This window comes from Myripristis murdjan, chromosome 24 (genome assembly GCF_902150065.1).
Source record: "Myripristis murdjan chromosome 24, fMyrMur1.1, whole genome shotgun sequence".
Lineage (NCBI taxonomy): Eukaryota > Metazoa > Chordata > Actinopteri > Holocentriformes > Holocentridae > Myripristis > Myripristis murdjan.
The window spans coordinates 1,812,633-1,833,345 of NC_044003.1; the positions used below are offsets into that span (position 1 = coordinate 1,812,633).

A 20,713-nucleotide genomic window follows, 5' to 3' on the forward strand; every position below is an offset into this window, starting at 1 on the left:
GGATCTGTTTCCAGGTGTCAAACCTCTCTCGGTGATCAGGATATGGCTGCTCCTCTGTCACTGCTGTCACCTTCCTGTTGTACTCAGACAGGACGAGGTTTCTGTTTGTTGTGTTTGTGTCCAGTGTGAGTTCACAGGAATCTGATGGAGAGAACAAGACACAACAGACCTGCTGTGGTTATTATCTGCTGATTTATTAACAGTTTGATTATTGATTTGTTAACTCTTTAATGATGACACATTGTGTCAGCCAGCCTCTTCATTCACAGCAGGATCTGAATGAATGGACGTCACAAACTTGTGGGCCGCAGCATGAAGACAGACATCATATTTCAATAAATAAATAACTTTAGTTAAAATTTAGGGGAGGTGTACAAAAAGCAAAGCAGAAAAGAAAGTGTGGTGAGAATGCAGCCAGCCTTCAGGAGACTTTCTGCCTCTTAGCCACCCCTTCTCAGGTGTGGACAATTAATTCAGTTTAGCCCATGCACCACTCCAATGAATAATAATAATAATAATAGAGAGATCAAAAAATAGAGATATTATCTCATTGGCAGAGGAGCTGAACCTCTTCTTTGCCCGCTTTGAGGTAGAGCCACCAGATGCAGGCACACATCATCCAGCAGCCCACAGCAGCTTCATCCTCACAGTGGAGGAATGGGAGATGAGACACACGCTGTGGGCTGTTAACCCACAGTGTGGCTCAGGTGGTAGAGCGGTCGCCCGGTAACCGGAGGTAACCGGTAACCCGGTTCGATCCCCGGCTCCTCCAGAGTGTGTCAAAGTGTCCTTGAGCAAGACACTGAACCCCTCACCACTCCTGATGGACAGCTAGGCGCCTTGCATGGCAGCCGCTGCTGTCAGTGTGTGAATGTGTGTGTGACTGGGTGAATGTGAGGCAAAAACATTGTAAAGCGCTTTGAGTGGTCAGTAGACTAGAAAAGCGCTATAGAAATGCAGTCCATTTACCATTTAACCCAAGGAAGGCCGCTAGACCCAGTGGCATCTCCGGGCGGGTGTTAAAGGTCTGTGCAGACCAGCTGGCCGGGATCTTCACAAGGATTTTTAACCCTGTCCCAATCCACTGTACCACCCTGCTTGAAAGCCTCTACTATAGTACCCCTGCCCAAAAAAGCAACCATCACTGGACTCAATGACTACCGGCCAGTGGCACTCACCCCTGTGGTGATGAAGTGTTTTGAGAAACTGATCCGGAGTCATATCACATCCTTTCTCCCTCCCACCTTTGACCCTCACCAGTTTGCATACAGGGTAAACAGGTCCACAGAGGACACCGTCACCACAACCCTCCACACCACGCTGGCACACCTGGAGCAGCAGGGGAGCAACGCACGGCTGCTCTTCATAGACTACAGCTCTGTGTTTAACACCATCCTCCCCCACAGGCTGGTGTCCAAACTGTTGGACTTGGGACTCCTATACTCCACCTGCAGCTGGATCAAAGACAGCCATTAAATATTAATGGGGTCTATGTGGAGAGGGTCCCTGAATTCCGTTTTCTGTTGGTTCACATGACAGAGAACCTGACCTGGTGTGCAAACACCACCGTGTTGGTGAAGAAAGCCCAGCAGAGACTTTAATTTTTGAGGATTCTGCGGAAAAACAAAATCCCTTAAAAACTGCTGGTGGCCTTCTACCACTGCTCTATCAAGAGCATCTTCCCCTGGGCACCTAGGTCGCCCAGGGGATAACCGGCTGCCCCCTTCTCTCTCTAGAAGAACTGTCCAGTTCACGCTGCATCAAGAAGGCAGTGAACATAACAAAGGACACATCACACCCTGGTCACAGTTTGTTTGAACTCCTGCCACCAGGCAGACAGTACAGGGCAATTAAAACAATGACCAGCAGACTGAAAAACAGTTTTTATCCCAGTGCTGTGAACCAGTTAAATACCACCAACTTCCACTAAAAATTCTCTTGTGCAATATTGAAATGTGACACTGCCAAGTGTTTCTGTTTCTGTGCAATACTGACTCTTAATAACAAATCTGTGCAATATTAGAAACATGCAATATCTTTTAGAATGTGTGTGTGTATGTGTAAGTGTGACTGTTTCTTTCCCTTACTTCTTATCTCTTCTTAAGTATTTTTCTCTTAGTATTTTTTTTTTGTTCTATTCACTTGGCATAACCTTTATTCTCAAAATGCTTCATGCATAATCTTGATTGCCTGAAATTAATGTTCTTCAATTATTAGTTCAAAACTGAACTGAAAAAAAGAACTGTGATTGGCTGTCAGGTTTGTTTAATTTAGTGGAGAGAGGAAGGTGTTAAAGAGGGAAAACACCAGCTGCTGCAGTGTGTCATTGTCTTGTCTTGTTATTCTTGCATTAAGTTTTTTTCTTTTGATTTAGCACATTTCTCCAAACTGATATTTATGTTTTCAAATCATGAATGCAGCCACTGAAGAAAATGTTCACCAGTGTTACTGCTATAATCAGTGAGTTTTTCCTCATCAAGACATTTATTACAGGATTTATAGCTTTACTGTTTTTTATCATTTGTGTGAGAATACTACTACTACTACTACTACTAACATTATTATTATTATTATTAATAATAATAATAATAATAATAATAATAACAACAACAACAACAACAACAACAACAACAATAATAATAATAATAATAATTATGATGGATGGCTTAATAAAACGATCAAGGCCTCAGGTAAGTGTGTTCACTGTTCAACAGTGTGGACATTAGTTTGGAGAAATATGTAACAATCAGTTGGGAAAATGTGTAAATATTAAAAGAATAAAGATCATCTTTGTGATGGAGCATCAGGGACGTGCAGAGACATCTGGAGGGGCAGGTGCTCAAAGTTTAAAGGGGGCACATAGAACACAAATTTGAAACACCATACAGAAACGTACCTTACAATATAACTGGTTGAACTGTAGCAACATTTGCTACAATTATTCCTAGTGCTGATAATGAAGTAAAAAATAATTGAATGATGTATTTAAATATTTTTGTGATTTTATTCAGTTTGACTATCCACTTTGCACAAGACATCAAGATTCTAAAAGTTATATATTTTGTATGCATGAGTGACAGCGCCACTATCACTCATGCTGTGTGCTTCATAGAGCCTCATTTCTGGCTCCGCCCACACAAGCCCCAGTGGCACAGTGGATAGTGTCTCTGCCTGCCATGCAGGAGACCAGGGTTCAACTCCCCGCCGGGGCAAGAGCCACAACACTACACAGCCCACAAACAGCACAGGGCTGGTGGTTTAGCACATGTCCAGGCGGTCGCAAGGCAAGCACATCAAAGTGTCCTCAGAAACTTTACAAAGTCTAGTTGTTGTTGTTGTTGTTGTTGTATTTATACTGTAATAGTCCAAAATAGACCCTAACCCAAAATAGTCCAAGAATATGCATATTGCATAGTTTTAGTGAAATAACATAGTCTATACCTCATTGCCTCTAGAAACATAGAAAAACACTGCTTAAGAGTAAAATAATACATGACATCTCTCTAATGCACTTTGCCCATGATAAGAGAAACATACAGAAACGAAAAGAAGCCTGACATACTTTTTCCCCACAGCACGCTGAGTGTGGTTAATTCACTCACTCACTCACTCACTCACTCGTCTGACTCTGCACACAGACGACACAGAGGATGCTCATTGCTCACTTCACTTCGTCAGTCATCTTGCAAGAATACACTGTGCACAAACGAATACCGCTGCAAAACCGCTGCAAAACCTTCTCACCGGACCAGCTGTTTACTCCCTTGGGTCTTCTTTGGTTTCGCGAGACTAGCAGTGGCCGTCTCTAGCAGCTTAGCAGCGCTTAGCTACACGGCACGTCTGGGCACGTCAGGGCAGTGAGGGCAGAGTGAGGGCATGTCGCGGATCATGTGACTGACCAAGGTAGATCTAAATTATTATTGTTTTGTTTTATTTATTATTATTTTGGGCCACACAGACAGACTTTCACACACACACACTTACAAATAAATAAATAAATATTTAAAAGTAACAATAATAAAAAAACATTACTTTGACAAAAGGGCACTTTGGGCATCAAGGGGCAAAGGGGCAGGTGCTCCAGCACCCTCCGCCCCCCCCTCTGCACGTGCCAGTGGAGCATCAAATGTGATTTTGTTTGGTTCAACAGGTAAAAGCAGCTGAGAACAAGCAGCAGAAACTGCAGCTGCAGCATCTAAACAGCTGAATGTTTGCTGCTTTGTGTTCAGGAGTCAAACTAAATCCACACTTACACTTCCTCAGACCTGGTTTCAACCACTGCTCTCCACCATGGTCCACCCTGGAGGAAGAAACAGAGTCAGAGCAGCAGATTACCTTTGATGATGGAAACATGGGCAGTAAATAACCTTCCCTATGAAGGATTTAGCAGAGCACCTCACTCATATCCACCATTAAACATGAAACAATATTCCTCAGGCATCTTTAAGACATTGGGCTCTAGTTTCCCGGCGCAGCGCAGGGTGGCGCAGTGAGGCGCATACTGCGCAGAGCTAGTTTCGACCAGCGCAACGCGCGAGGCGAACGGTTTCCAAGTTTCGCAGACGGATCTGCGCTGAGATGGGAGTGGCGGCGCAGCAGGGGGAGGTGTCTCCAGATTCAGCGTGGCGCAGTGACAGTTTCGTGCCAAAAGGCTTCGCCGAGGTGCGCCAAAAGCTCGCCTCCTGAAACCACGTCTACTTTCGGCGCAAGGCGCAGCGTGGCTGGCGCAGTGGAAGTTTGGCTGACAGGCGGGCAGTGCGCACACGTCACCACAACCTCACAGGCAGGTTTCCAGAATGTCAGGCACATTAACAATGCAATAAATACCCAGAGAAACCACTATTCAATGCTACTATCTCAGTCAGCACATAAATGTATCTCCATATCGACTGTCCCGTCACAACTGATGTCAGATCAAAGGAGATTGGCACCGTTTGGCAGCGTCATGGAAACCCAACCTGATCACCTGTCAGTCAAACAATGTGTCCCATACAGTGATGTCTTTTTTCCAGTCATGGTGTCTGGCGCTGCCCCTGTTAACTACACAGTTTTTCTTCCATATATATTTAAATATTCCACTCTGGGTTTTTGTTATCCGGTAATCACCGGACTATGACTGGTAAAATCTGCCAAAGTCCGGTAATTTTTAAATGTCAGGTGAAAATATTCACAATTAGAATTTTATTAAAACAGTCAATTTCCACGTAATTTTATTTATAATTTAAAAAAAAATAGCCTGCGTGATCCCTGTCTCCGGTGTACCAGAGGGAGAGAGAGGGTTTTTTTCTGCAGAACCGGATCAAAACAGCAGCGAAGTCGCCTGGGGGAGAACAAGGTCACAAGACTGATGCGCATTGCAAGTTGCTGAGAGACACTTGAGACTTTGGATTTTAATTCAGCTGCTGAATTAAGTTTATATTGCATCTGATCTATTTGATTTCAAGTTGGCAGCACGCCGCATTATTAAAATGATATGAGCCAGTTTTTTGTTTGCAAATTGTAGTTGCAATTGTATGCAACGTTCATGTTAAAAGAGCACAGGCTTGTGCAATATTTATTTATTTATTTTAGACGTTACGCACGTGAGTCAATTGACGGCACTAATTTAATTTGATACAGCCTGCTTTTCAATAAAAAGATTACGCTATAAATTGACATGCCTTGATATCATTCTTATATAGCCTGCATATAATTTTAAGCTCAGTAAATTCAGATAATATTTGACCGGAATTTCAAACATTTGTCCGGTAAATTGAAAACCTGCCGGTCACGTTGTCCTGTGCCATTTTTTTCTAACGGAAACCCTGATTTGCCCTGCGATGGACTGGCGACCTGTCCAGGGTGTTTCCTTGCCTTCGCCCTATGAGCGCTGGGATAGGCTCCAGCACCCCCCCGCGACCCTAGTGAGGATAAGCGGTTTAGAAGATGAATGAATGAATGAAACCCTGATTCCACACAAATCGAAAATGTAAAATGCATCGGTTCCTTGCCAGACACTGGGCGTTTAGAACAGCGAATGTAAAAGCTTTCATGAACCGGGTTTTGTTTTAATCTCTAGTGTGTTGTTGCATCAGTAAGTGATGGAGTCGAAAGTTGCAAAACAAACATGTAGGCTATTTATATGAATATGGCGAGGATCATCCTTTGAGGTAAAAACATTCATTAAAAATGGGGGCTTCACAGTAAAATTTATATTTGCTCGTAAAAATCAATAACTTTAACAGACGGTGACAGAGCTGGAAAAAAAGAGATGCGAGGCAGGTAGGTAATGGAAAGACAGGGGACTCAGGAAGACGAATTTAAGGATAGATGCATGGATGGATGGATGGGTGGTTAGATGGATGGGTGGACAGATGGATGGCAGGTAGCTCCAGCAACATTGCAGCATCCAAGACTGGCCTCAGCACTGTTCAGAGTGTGTGATGCGGCTGCTCTCTTCGTCCATGTCAAATGTGTAGACTACCACTACGCCTTCGCGCAGCGCATTTTAAAGGCGAGGACAGGGGCTCATTTGATTGGTTTAAAGTGAATCGGCTGTGTCAAACCCACACCACGCCTTCTCTCCTCCCTTGCGCCGGTAGGAGGAACGGCGCAGTAGTTGCGCCAAGGCGCACGGCGTGCCAAACTTGCAAAATCCACTTGGACACACCCAGTTGGCGCAGCGCAGCTGCGCTGCGCCCGCGCCTCGCCAGGTCTGCGAAACTAGAGCCCATTGTGTGTGTCTCTCCATACCTGAGAGCCTCCAGTCTCCAGGTTGGATCCTCCAGTCCAGCAGAGAGAAGCTTCACTCCTGAGTCTCCTGGATGATTGTAGCTCAGGTCCAGCTCTCTCAGATGGGAGGGGTTGGAGCTCAGAGCTGAGGCCAGAGAAGCACAGCCTTCCTGTGTGAGCAGACAGCCTGACAGCCTGCACACCATCACAAACACAATCAGTCCACCACATCATCTGCTTTGTGTTTTTACAAAAACCTACACACCTTAGGATTCTGATCAGTGACATATTTGTTGTTCAAACATGCAAGTGATCATAACACAGCAGTGGGGGTTCACATGTGTTGTTGATCAATAGCAGTCAATCCACTGTTATTTCTGCTCAGATTTTAGCTCAGAAAATAGTCAAATTGGTTTGGCACTTTGCACTTTGATTTTCTCCAAAACAAAATTTCCCTTGGGGAAATTTTTTCTGTTGGGGGCACTAGAACTGGGTCACCTGAACTGGGACATTTCATGCTCTAAGCAACATGAATGTTGTCACCAAGTTTCATGGTGATCCACCACAAAGCTTTGGAGATTTGCTGCTCTGGACCTAACTGCTGAGTGACCGACACGGTGATGTACAGGCCTCTGTTTCACAGCAGGGCAAGAAGGGATGAAGACAACAACACTGAACAGATGATCCTGATGATAATTATTTATGTCACAGGGTGATGTGTGTGTGTGTGTGTGTGTGTGTGTGTGTGTGTGTAGCCGCCAGTACTGGGGTGGTGTTTGCTAGGATTGGCACAAGGGGATATTAGGCATGAAGCGACGCAGGTGAAGAGAGAACGTGGTACAGCACGAGGACGCTGATGCCATGCCCAGAGACGAGTGTGTGGTTTGGACCCTTGAGATGGCCTATCTTGTCTCTAGCCATGGACCACCACAGGAAGAGAGACATGCTTCAAGGGAGAGCAGAGGGGTGAATGTACGCTTCAACCCTCCTTCAGTTAAGTCTCTCTTTCTCACTGCATCAACTGTTGAGCCCAACAAGCCGCACACGTCCTTACCTCTGTTATCGATGACAAAGTGATCGTAGAAAGCTACAGACTAGTTAGGGAAGAGCCCTTTTGTGTTTGGTTCATGTTTGTTTGTACTTTGATTTCATTGCTCACAAGTCTGGTTTGGGTTGTAGTGCACATCGTTTTTTAATTGGCTCATGCCCGCTAATAATGTAGCCAACAGAGAACAGAACTAATTGTGAGGCAGGAACAGAGGTTTTTACGTGTGCTCACCCTTTACAGCCGCCAAGTGAAGATGGCGCAGGGCGGCCAGGGACGAGTGATCAGCGGGGGCAGCAAAGCAGAGGAGGGACTGGGCTGATCTGTAGTGGACAGACTGACAAACCCCACAGCATCACTCCCTCCTGAACTACTGTTCAACAAGTCATGTAATGACTTTGCAGCCTTCTTCACTAACAAAATATTGCAGATAAGACAGGCAGTGTGCAGTTCCAGCTCAGGAATGATAACACTTGTGCCTTCCTGTCCTCCGGTTAATCTAGGACATTTTAGCCTCCTAGATTACACAACTCTAACAGAAACGGTTTCAAAATTAAAGCCCACAACATGCTGCATTGATATTCTGCCTTCAAACGTTTTTAAAACCATTTTTAACTGCATAGCTCCAGATGTACTGCAAATAATAAATACTTCTCTTAAAGCAGGCCAGTTTCCCCAGGCCTTGAAAACTGCAGTAATAAAAACTCTTCTAAAAAAATCAAATCTGGACTTCACAACAATTAGTAACATAGGCCAATATCAAATCTGCCATTTTTGGGGAAAATCATTGAAAGGGTTGTCTTCCAGCCACACCACAGCACTGAGACTGTACTTATCAAAGTCTTAAATGATATTCATCAGAATAATGACGAATTCAAATCCTCTGTCCTGGTACTACTAGATCTCAGTGCTGCATTTGATACAGTTGATCATAATATACTACTTAGCAAATTGGAAAAGTGAGTGGGACTCACCGGCACTGTGCTACAAAGGTTCAGATCTTACTCACAAGATAGGGACTTTATTGTGTCAACTGGTAACCATAAATCTGAGCGAACTACGATCACATGTGGGGTTCCTCAAAGGTCCATCCTCGGACCACTTCTATTCAACATCTATATGCTACCCCTAGCCCAGATTATGGAACATCACAGCATCTCCTATCATACGTATGCCGATGACACACAACTCTATATCTCAGTGTCATCACATGACTACAGTCCCTTACTCTCATTGAGTAACTGTATCCACCAAATCAATGACTGGATGTGCCAGAATTTTCTCCAGCTAAATCCAGAAGAGACAGAGGTGTTAATTTTTGGCCCAAAAAATGAAAGGGCAAAGATCAGTGCTCACCTTGGCTCTATGTGACTGACAGCTACGAATCAAGCCAGAAATCTTGGTGTTATTATTGACTCAGACCTGAACTTCAACAGCCATTTAAAGATTATTACTAAATTTGCCTATTACCACCTGTAAATCATAGTTAGAATTAAGGAATTTCTGTTTAAAAAAGACATGGAAAAACTTGTTCATGCATTCATTTTTAGTAGGTTGGACTATTGCAATGGCATATTTACAGGCCTTAACAAAAACTCAATCAGACAGCTGCAGCATTCTGAATCAGCTGCAGCTGTCTGATTGAGTTTTTTTAGAGTCCTTACAAACACCAGGAAACTGGACCATATTACACCGGTCATGAAATCGCCACACTGGCTTCCTGTGAGTCAAAGGACAGATTTTAAAATCCTACTGCTGGTCTACAAAGCCCTGAATGGTATCGGACCAAAATACATGCTTGATCTACTGGTTCCCTACGAAGCATCCAGACCCCTCAGGTCATCTGGAACTGGTTTGTTGTGCGTTCCAAGAACAAGAACCAAGCAAGGTGAGGCAGCATTCAGTTATTATGCTCCTCACCTATGGAACAAACTTCCTGTAGATCTGAGGTCTGCTCAAACTGTTAGCTCCTTTAAATCAGGGCTAAAACACCATTGTTTACTGTTTACTTTACTCTTAGATCAGTGTTTCTCAAACTTTTTCAGACCAAGGACCACTTATCCCCCCCAAAAAACTTGCGGACCACCAAGCTTAATAGCCCCCTCCCCCTCCCCCCCAGCCCGCCCCTCCGGCTTTTTAGTCTAGTTTTAGTCGAAGAAAATCCAAAGTATTTTAGTCTAGTTTTAGTTGACTAAATTACAAAGTATTTAGTCTAGTTTTAGTCAATAGTCTTTTTTTAGTCTTTGACCTGCATCATGTTGGCTTTTTTTTTTTTAATTTAACAATATGTTAAATTATTATTATTATTTTAAAAATGTAAATTGCTTATCAAACAGACCTAACAATTCAGCTACCAATGAATGAGCAGTAGTATGCATGTGATAACATAGATTGAAAAATAAGCCGAAGTGATACCTCTTCTCTGAATAGACAAGCTAAGCCAGTGTGCTGCTGTTAGCCAGTGAAAATAGAGCAGAGTGGCAACTCTTCGCTTTGTTACACAATCTATGTCAGTGCGCTGCTGTTTTAACTTTGTTCTCGCCGCTACGCTTCAGACAGCGCCGGTGGGTGTGTGCTCCTCAGTCACACACACACACACACACACACACACACACACACACACACACACACACACACCGGCATGAGCACACAGCAGCGCAGGAGGAGAAAAACTAACGCGCATCCAATGAGTGCACTTTTTGGATTGTAATTTAAAAGTCTATGATGAAAAAGGAAAGACACATTTTATTACGTTTTTATTTAATGAAGTAATGAAGATTTCATCTCGGCTTTTTTTGTCAACAAAAAATGCGTGTTAATTTCGTCACAGTCAGTGTTTAAGGGTATTGATTTCGCAGTTGTTTGTGGTGTCGCAGTGTCGGCTTCCTCCTCATTTGAGTTTCTTTTTACTGTCCCTGTCTTTAGCCACCGATATATTTTTATTGTACTGTAGCTAGTACCATAAGCCTGAGTGTTTTCTCTGACAGCTAGTTCTCAGCACAGTTCTAGGATTCTAGGGTTCAAGGAAACTTCTGCAAGTCTTTGCAAACGTTGTCTTTCTTTTTTTAATGTCGCATATAAAGCACAATTTCATGGCGGACCACTAGGGGGCGCTCGCAGACCACTAGTGGTCCGCAGACCACCCTTTGAGAAACACTGTCTTAGATTAAATATTTACTTGCTGTATTCTACTGCCCATACTTTTTAACTACACACTGATTCTACTTCTTTTAAGTCTGTTGTTATTTTATGTTACTGTATTTTATTTTTACTATCATTCAATTCTTGTATGAAAGGTGCTATACAATTAAAGTCACCTGAAATAGACCTGTATGGCACCTGTAATACGCCTGTATGACACCTGTAATACACCTGTATGGCACCTGTATGACACCTGAAATACACCTGTATGGCAAGTGTAATACAACTTGTGTGACGACCTGTATGACACCTGTAATACATCTTTATGTCTTTTATTGTTTTATTTGCATCTACTGTTTTGTTTCAAAGTTCTCATTTTTTAGTTTATTGTTTTATTTGCCTTTTCCTTTTTTAATTCCACCCTGTGATTCTTTTTAATGTTTTATTTTTATTTAATGTGTTAATTAATGTTTTTATTGTTTTAAATTGTCTTGTTGCTTTTAATGTCTCTGTAAAGCACTTTGAATTACCTTGTGTTGAATTGTGCTATACAGATAAAGTTGCCTTGCCTTGCCTTGCCTTACCGTTCGGGACACCTGATGCTGTGGAGGCCGGACATTTCATCTTTCTCAGACATTTCACCAGTTTTAGAGTTTTTATCAGTGGCACTGCAGTCTTTTACGGGACATTTACCTACAATGTTTTATTTGTTTTATAGGACTTTTATTTTGCATTTTTTCCCCTTTTATCATCATTTTAGTCTGTTCTGAGCCTGTAGTTTTTATTTTCAATAAACCATCACTTTGTAAACTGTATCCTTATCTGCCTGCTGTTTTGGGTCAGAACCACTCCGCAGTAGAAGTTGTTGGTTATTTGAAGTCACGTGCTATACCCGTGACAATTACATATTGCAGATTGATGATTAATGAGCAGAAACTGCTTTGTCATGCATCACATGCAAACATAAGGTGTTGTGAATGTATGAGAGAGCTATACACTACCAGTCAAAATGTGTTTTCTTTATTTTTTACTAATTTCTACATTGTAGATACATACTGAAGACATCATATATATGAAGCAAGATACATGGAATTATGTAGCAAAGAAAAAATTGTTAAATAATCCTAAGTATGTTTTATATTTTAGATTCTTCAAAGTAGCCACCCTTTGCTTTGTTGACAGCGCTGCAAACCCTTGGCCTTCTCTCAATGAGCTTCATGATGTAGTCACCTGAAATGGTTTTCACCTCACAAGTGTGCCTTGTCAGGGTTCATTTGTGGAATTTCTTGCCTTCTTAATGGGGTTGGAACCATCAGTTGTGTTGTGCAGAAGTCAGGTTGGTACACAGCTATAACAGCCATATTTGACAACTGTTAGAATTAATACTATGGCAAGAACCAATCAGCTAACTAAAGAAAAACGAGTGGCCATCATTACTTTAAGAAATGAAGGTCAGTCAGTCCGGAAAATTGCAAAAACTTTAAATGTGTCCCCAAGTGGAGTGGCAAAAACCATCAAGCGCTACAACGAAACTGGCACACATGAGGACCGACCCAGGAAAGGAAGACCAAGAGTCACCTCTGCTTCTGAGGACAAGTTCATCCGAGTCACCAGCCTCAGAAATCGCAAGTTAACAGTAGCTCAGATCAGAGACCAGATAAATGCCACACAGCGTTCTAGCAGCAGACCCATCTCTAGAACAACTGTTAAGAGGAGACTGCACCAATCAGGCCTTCATGGTCAAATAGCTGCTAAGAAACCACTACTAAGGAAAAGCAACAGGTAGAAGAGATTTGTTTGGAAACAAAGTGGAAATCTGTGCTTTGGTCCACCCGTCGTGTCTTTATGCTATGACAGCATCCTGCAGCCCCATGGCATCCGATCCGGTTTGTGCTTAGTTGGAGCATCATTTATTTTTCAACAGGACAATGACCCAAACACACCTCCAGGCTGTGTAAGGGCTATTTGACCAAGAAGGAGAGTGATGGAGTGCTGCGGCAGATGACCTGGCCTCCACAGTCACCGGACCTAAACCCAATCCAGATGGTTTGGGATGAGATGGACCGCAGAGTGAAGGCAAAAGGGCCAACAAGTGCTAAACACCTCTGGGAACTCCTTCAAGACTGATGGAAAACCATTTCAGGTGACTACCTCATGAAGCTCAGAGAGAGAATGCCAAGTGTGTGCAAAGCAGTAATCAAAGCAAAGGGTGGCTATTTTGAAGAAACTAGAATATAAAACATGTTTTGAGTTATTTCGCACTTTTTGTTACTACATAATTCCATATGTGTTCATTCATACTTTTGATGCCTTCAGTGAGAATCTACAATTCAAATTGTCATGAAAATAAAGAAAAAACATTAAATAGGAAGATGTGTCCAAACTTTTGACCGGTAGTGTATGTCTTTTAAAACAGTTTTCAGTAACATAGTAGGTCCTTCTAGTTGGTCAAAGACAAAATCATTGAGCAAATACCTTAAAACTTAAATTAACAGCCCGGGCTTTTATTTGCTTCAATCACTGAAACCAACCGTCCGAGATTTAGGACGGGTGTCTATAAGAGACCTGCCTTGGATTCCTTTTGTATGAAATTCTTGCTCAACAAAGATGTGAAATACTATCAAATTGTTTATTTAAATAAGTTTTGATTTATTGATTCACTACAAATGATGATAAAAAGAAAAAAAACCTGCATCAATGGTAACCACAAAAACAGTTAATTTAAACCTGTCTTGTAAAATAAATAAAGTGAAAAATAAATCAACAACAATAAACAACAAAGGACACACGTCTTCAGCTGCAATGTAAAGGCAGAGATGGAGGAAGCACATCCCATTTCTAACAGCAACTGGTTCGACAATTGTGGTACAGCGACTGCAAAGGCTCTCTCACTTTTTAGTTTGACTGTGGGCCATACAAGAGATTTGTTGTCAGATCAAAGAGACCTGGGCCACTGAATTAGGTCTGTAATGTAAGAGTAATAGTGACTGGATATGTTGGAGGGTTAGTTAGGGTTATATTCTGTGATAATGTCACCAAGAAGTAGCATAATCGAGATCGATCTTTATTTGTGAAAATGTGGAGCTATATCTGGCCAGGAAAAGAGACTGGGCATTTAAATGTAGTTTTACACAAGGTCATATTTTTCAAATGCCATGAAACAACATCCCTGATTACCTGAGAGTCTCCAGTCTGCAGTGTGGACTCTCCAGTCCAGCAGAGAGCAGCTTCACTCCTGAATCCTGCAGCTCGTTGTTACTCAGGTCGAGCTCTCTCAGACTGGAGGACTGGGAGCTGAGAACTGAAGCCAGAGCTGCACAGCTTCTCTCTGACAGATTACACACACTCAGCCTGAAGAGGAAGTAAAGATGAAAATAGTATGTTATTTAGTTTATGCGTGAAGATAACAATGTTATTTATTAAAACTGTCCAGTTCTCTCTGAACCTACACAGATTTCTTGGAGGCTTTGACCACTGGCAGCAGCCCCAGAAGAGCCTCCTCTGAAGCAGAGTATTTCTTCAGGTCAAACACCTCCAGATCTTCTTCTGATGACAGTAAAATGAAGACCAGAGCTGACCACTGAGCAGGGGACAGTTTGGCTGTGGAGAGACGTCCTGACCTCAGGTACTGTTGGATCTCCTCCACTAGAGAATGGTCATTCAGCTCATTCAGACAGTGAAACAGGTTGATGCTTCTCTCTGGAGAGGGATTGTCCCTGATCTTCTCCTTGATGAACTGGACTGTTTCCTGATTGGTCTGTGAGCTACTTCCTGTCTGTGTCAGCAGGCCTCGTAGGAGAGTCTGATTGGTCTGCAGTGAAAGACCCAGGAGGAAGCGCAGGAACAAGTCCAGATGTCCATTTGGACTCTGTAAGGCCTTGTCCACAGCACTCTGGTAGAGGTGTTTGAGTTGGGAGGTTGATTGTCCTTCTGACAGCAGATTGACTCCAGAGTTGATGAATGTCACAAAGACATGAACAGCAGCCAGAAACTCCTGAACGCTCAGATGGACGAAGCAGAAAACCTTGTCCTGGTACAGCCCACGCTCCTCTTTAAAGATCTGTGTGAACACTCCTGAGTACACTGAGGCTGCTCTGATATCAATGCCACACTCTGCCAGGTCTGCTTCATAGAAGATCAGGTTGCCTTTCTCCAGCTCCTCAAAAGCCAGTTTTCCCAGAGACAGGATCATCTCCCTGGTCTCTGGAGTCCAGTGTGGATCTGTCTCAGCTCTCCCATGATACTTGACATTCTGCATTTTGGACTGAACCACCAGGAAATGGATGTACATCTCAGTCAGGGTCTTGGGCAGGTCTCCTCCCTCACTGGTTTTCAACATGTCCTCCAGAACTGTAGCAGTGATCCAGCAGAAAACTGGGATGTGGCACATGATGTGGAGGCTTCGTGACATCTTGATGTGGGAGATGATTTTGCTGGCCTGCCTCTCATCTCTGAATCTCTTCCTGAAGTATTCCTCCTTCTGTGGGTCAGTGAAGCCTCTCACCTCTGTCACCATGCCAACACTCTCAGGAGGGATCTGATTGGCTGCTGCAGGTCGTGCAGTTATCCAGAGGCGAGCAGAGGGAAGCAGGTTCCCGTTGATGAGGTTTGTCAGCAGAACGTCCACTGAGGTGGACTCTGTAACATCAGTCAGGATCTGGTTGTTCTTGAAGTCCAGAGGAAGTCGACACTCATCCAGACCGTCAAAGATCAACACAACCTGGAACTGCTCAAACCTGCTGATTCCTGCTTCTTTGGTCTCAGTGAAGAAGTGATGAAGAAGTTCCACCAAGCTCAACTTTTTCCCTCTCAGCAGATTCAGCTCTCTGAAAGTGAATGGAAATGTGAAGTGGACATGCTGGTTGGCTTTGTGTTCAGCCCAGTCCAGAGTGAACTTCTGGGTTAAGACTGTTTTCCCGATGCCAGCCACTCCCTTTGTCATCACTGTTCTGATTGGTTGATCTCTTCCAGGTAAAGGTTTAAAGATGTCTTCACATTTGATTGGTGTTTCTGGTCTGGCTGGTTTCCTGGATGCTGTTTCAATCTGTCTGACCTCATGTTCCTCATTAAGCTCTCCACTCTCTCCCTCTGTGATGTACAGCTCTGTGTAGATCTGATTCAGAGGTGTTGGGTTTCCTGCTGTAGCAATCCCCTCAAACACACACTCAAACTTCTTCCTCAGGTTAGATCTGAGTTCACGTTGGCACCCTGCGAGAGTTCCTGAAAGAAAAAATGACAAACAAAAAAAAAAAAAAAAAAAAACATGAACAAAATTAATGTTCTATTAAATGTGAGAAATGTGAATATTTACTGGTAAATGTGTCTATTGGCCCTAGGGAATAGCCCAGACATCATTTATGCACACTAGGCCAGAATGAAAGCAAGTTTGTGGATGCATTCCTCAAAAGACACGAAGTTGAGAGAGAAGGGCCCTTCCGCCCCTGACTCTCCTTAAGTTATGAGACAGCTATGAGACAGCTGATGCCACTATTCTAGAGGCCATCACTGCGCTACCTGCTGATCTGCAAAACACCAAGATCGAGATTTGCCATACAATTAATACTCAGACACTCAGAGCCCCATCCAGGCCTTGTAATCATCCAGTGACCAACATGGCTTCACCACTACAGAACCAAGAGAGACAGGAGTATGGATTTTGAAAGGCAGTCTAGAGAACATAATGTGCACATTACAATGCTGCAGGAAGGGACTGAGAAAGGTCCTTAGACAAATACATTTGTGTCGCAGCTCCTCAAAGATGTGCTGTCTCTGGGTGATGTACTGCTTACTGATCAGTCACACAGGGTGCTGCAGAGATGCCCAGAGGATACAGAACACACATGGCCATTTGTTGTGCAACTCACATCTTCCTCAACTTCACAAAACGCAGAGCAGCATTTAACAGAGCAGAGGGATGCTTTGGGACAAGCCCGAAGTTTGGTATGTTGTATCCCTAGAAAAAAATGCATTTTTTCAGTTGTCGCTGCCAGATTTTCTTACACTTTCTTCAAAGCAGACAAGTTGTGTTGTGCACCATCTCATCAATGAGATCTATGCGAAACAAATGCCTAAAGTAATCGACTGGTTCTCTTCCCTCAACATTCACTCTCTAGTCTCCTAGAAAAGGAGGCAAGTCTCCATCAAAGTACCATGTGAACATCTTCCACAGCGCCCTCATCATGCTGACCTCCCTCTGCATCCTGGCCCTCATCATTCTGGCCGTCATCATCCTGACTCTCTGCATCTCCTTCATCATCCTCAGCTCCCATGTCTCTTTTTGTTCTCTGACAGCCACTCGTCAGAGCCCATAAGCATCAATGGTGCCTGTGTGGAAATGGTGCAGACCTATAAATACCTGGGAGTGCAGCTGGATGATAGACTGGACTGGACGGCCAACACGGAGGCTCTGTGCAGGAAAGGACAGAGCCGAATGTACTTCCTCAGGAGGCTGGCGTCCTTCAACATCTGCAAAAAACTCCTGCTGATGTTCTACCAGTCTGTTGTGGCGAGCGCCCTCTTCTACGCAGTGGTGTGCTGGGGAGGCAGCATCAAGAAGAGGGACGCCTCACGACTGGACAAACTGGTGAGGAAAGCGGGCTCTGTTGTGGGCACACAACTGGAGAGCCTGACATCTGTGGCAGAGCAACGGGCGCTGAGCAGGCTCCTGTCAATCATGGACAATCCACTGCATCCACTGCACAGCGCCATCACCAGGCAGAGGAGCAGCTTCAGTGACAGGCTGCTGTCACTGTCCTGCTCCACCGACAGACTGAGGAAATCATTCCTCCCCCACGCCATGCGGCTTTTTAACTCCACCCGGAGGAAATAACTCATTATACACATACTGCAATACTGGTAGATAACACGTAAAGACTGGAGGGGAAGGGGTGATTCCATGAGGCTGGATCAAGTCTGACAGTTCCTGAATTCCCAGTACCGGGCGTCAGGTTCTGTCGACGGTCTTGGTCTCATGGTTTCACACTAACTCTGAACCTCGGTCGGAGCGTGTGTTCCTCAGGTTAGGTTATTTTCCACTGCTGTTTAAACTGTTAATACTTCTGTTTAAATTGTTCATATTTCTATCTTTTTATAATCCTTGTTTATAGTGTTTATATTGCTTACTGCTATTTATCATGTGTATACTGTATATTTCTTCTAAATTTGCACATTGACCTACCTCTATGCACATTTTATACACCCATGCACACGTTTTTTTCTGTTTTTTTTTTTTGTTGCACATTGCTTTTTGCACACTGGGTTGTACTTAGGTTATTCTGTTGTACTCAGATCTTATTCTGTTGTACTTAGATCTTATTCTTTATTTTTATTTTTTTATTTACTTAATCTGTAATCTGTAGATACTGCTGAAAAAATGTGAATTTCCTGCGGGATGAATAAAGTATCTATCTATCTATCTATCTATCTATCTATCTATCTATCTATCTATCTATCTATCAATCTATCTAGCATTTTCATGAGGGAATACTTTGAAAACATTCCAATTTGGTTGGTTGGAAGATTTTCCACCCACAAGAAAAAGCCTAATGTATACACAAATTGATTACTCCTTGATGGATGCTGAGTTGTTGCCATACACTGGTAACATAAATTATTACAAAATAGTAATTTCAGACCACACCACCATCTCTCTGTCTATAAATTTAGATAATTTGACTTAGTCTGAAAAGACATGGAGACTTGATCCACAACTGCTGAGAGAGCCAGAGTTAAATAAGTACATTAAAGAACAAATCTATTTTTTCTTGGAAATGAATGACCTTCCTGAAACATCTCTCCCAATATTATGGGAAGTTCTGATCTGAATATTTGAGATAATGCATTGTATCTTTCCATGCTGTGAGGAAGAAAAGAAAACACACGGAGTTGGTGGATTGGGAACAACAAATTCATAGTTTGGATAAAAATAATGTTTCACACTGAAAGATACATGCAGTCCTCACAAATCATGAGATTGACATTGGCTCCATTACAGGCATGGAGTTTGCCGCAGTGAAGTCCACTCTGAAGCAGGGGAAAAGTGCTTGGCCAGACGGCATCCCCCGAGAGGTCCCTAAGAACTGCGATCTCGACAACATCATATTGGAGATCTGCAACCGAGCTCTGATAGAAAATATCAAGCCTGATATAATGTCCCTCTCCAACATCATCCTGGTGCCGAAATCTGGAGATCTGTCTAAGCCAGACAACTATCGTGGCATTAGCCTGACCTGTGTCATAGCGAAAATGTACAAAAGCATGATACTAAACCACATTCAGAATGCCACTGACCCTCACCTGAGGGACAACCAAAATGGCTTCAGAAAGGGAAGGACCACCGTAGCCCAGATTCTGGCTCTAAGGAGGATCATCGAGGAGGTGAAAAATAACCTAACAGCAGTCCTGTGTTTTATTGATTTCAAAAAAGCATTTCACTCAATACACAGAAGCATGATGGTGAAAATCCTTACAAATTAGCAGGGGTGCTGCAGGGGGACACTTTTACCCCCTTTCTCTTCATTGTGTAGCCCTGGACTACGTGCTTAGGAAAGCCATCAATGGGCAGGAGCAGGAGCTTGGCTTCACAATCACACCTAGGAAGTCTAGAAGAAACCCTTCTGTAGTCCTGGCAGACCTGGACTATGCACATGACATCTGCCTGATGTCTGACCGTGTGGAGCAGGCACAGGAGATCTTGAACAGAGTGGTGGCAGAATGAGCCAGGGTTGGCCTCAGGTTGAATGCAAAGAAGACTGAGGTAATCACTTACAACATCCCCCGGACCACCCACCTCTCAAGACAGCAGGAGGCAATGCTCTGGCAGAGGTTAGCGACTTCAAGTACCTGGGTTCCTGGGTCAGCTTAACAGAACAAAACCTTAAGGTGAGGAAGGTGCAAGCATGGAGGGCCCTGAATGGCAGTGTGTGGAACTAGTCTCCCTCGACACATCAAGCTCAGCTTCTTCCATGCTACCGTGGAGTCTGTCCTCCTATATGGCTGTGAAACCTGGACCTTGAAGCCCACCCTGCAGAAGTCCCTGGATTGGTGCTACACCAGAATGCTGGATGTGGTACTAAAAATCAACCAGAATGAGCACGTTACCAACAAGCATCTGTATGGGGGGCTACCTAGGCTGAGTGAGTGAGTGACATCCAGGAGGATGAGACTTTCTGGCCACTGCCACAGACACCAAGAACTCCCAGCCAGCAAGCTGGTGCCCTGGGAGCCAACACACGGGCACCAATTAAGAGGACATCCCACACCAACATATGTGGACGTACAAAAGAGAGTGGAAAGTTCTGCATAACTAGCCGGATGTATCGAAGACTCATCTGAGGACAACCTAATGATGACCGCTCTAAGAAAAAACACATTTAAAAAAATATCTCTCACATTCTAAAACCATATTTTATAATAACATATTTTGAGTTTGGTGGAAAACCTCACAAGTTATTAGATAGACAACTAAAGAAAACAGAATGGTGACATGTTCTTCCGGTTACAGTATAACTTATATTAAAAAAAAACAAAAAAAAACAAAAAACAATCAAACAAACAAAAAAAAAACTATGTTCATATTCTTTCCTCCAATCCTGTTACTCTCAGATAGTTCAAAAGGGCCTTATAACATTCTCTCATTTTCCCCCCTCTTCCTAAAATCCCTTTTAGATTCCATGGGAGCTGTAGTTCATATATATTTTTTTTTAAATTCCTTTCTCTCTCTTTCATGCTTAGTACATTTCATAATAACATGTTCAACAATTTCATTCACTTTGCATACATCACATTTATCTGTCTGACATTTACCCATTAAATTGA

The 20,713-nt window shown here is 43.2% G+C and overlaps 1 non-coding gene across 1 annotated transcript; it reads left to right on the top strand.

Annotated features, from left to right (window-relative positions):
- The first annotated feature begins 3,140 nt into the window (after positions 1-3,140).
- Positions 3,141-3,212, top strand: trnag-gcc (transfer RNA glycine (anticodon GCC)). Its single transcript has one exon. It is a non-coding gene; the product is annotated as a tRNA-Gly (tRNA).
- Positions 3,213-20,713: the final 17,501 nt, after the last annotated feature.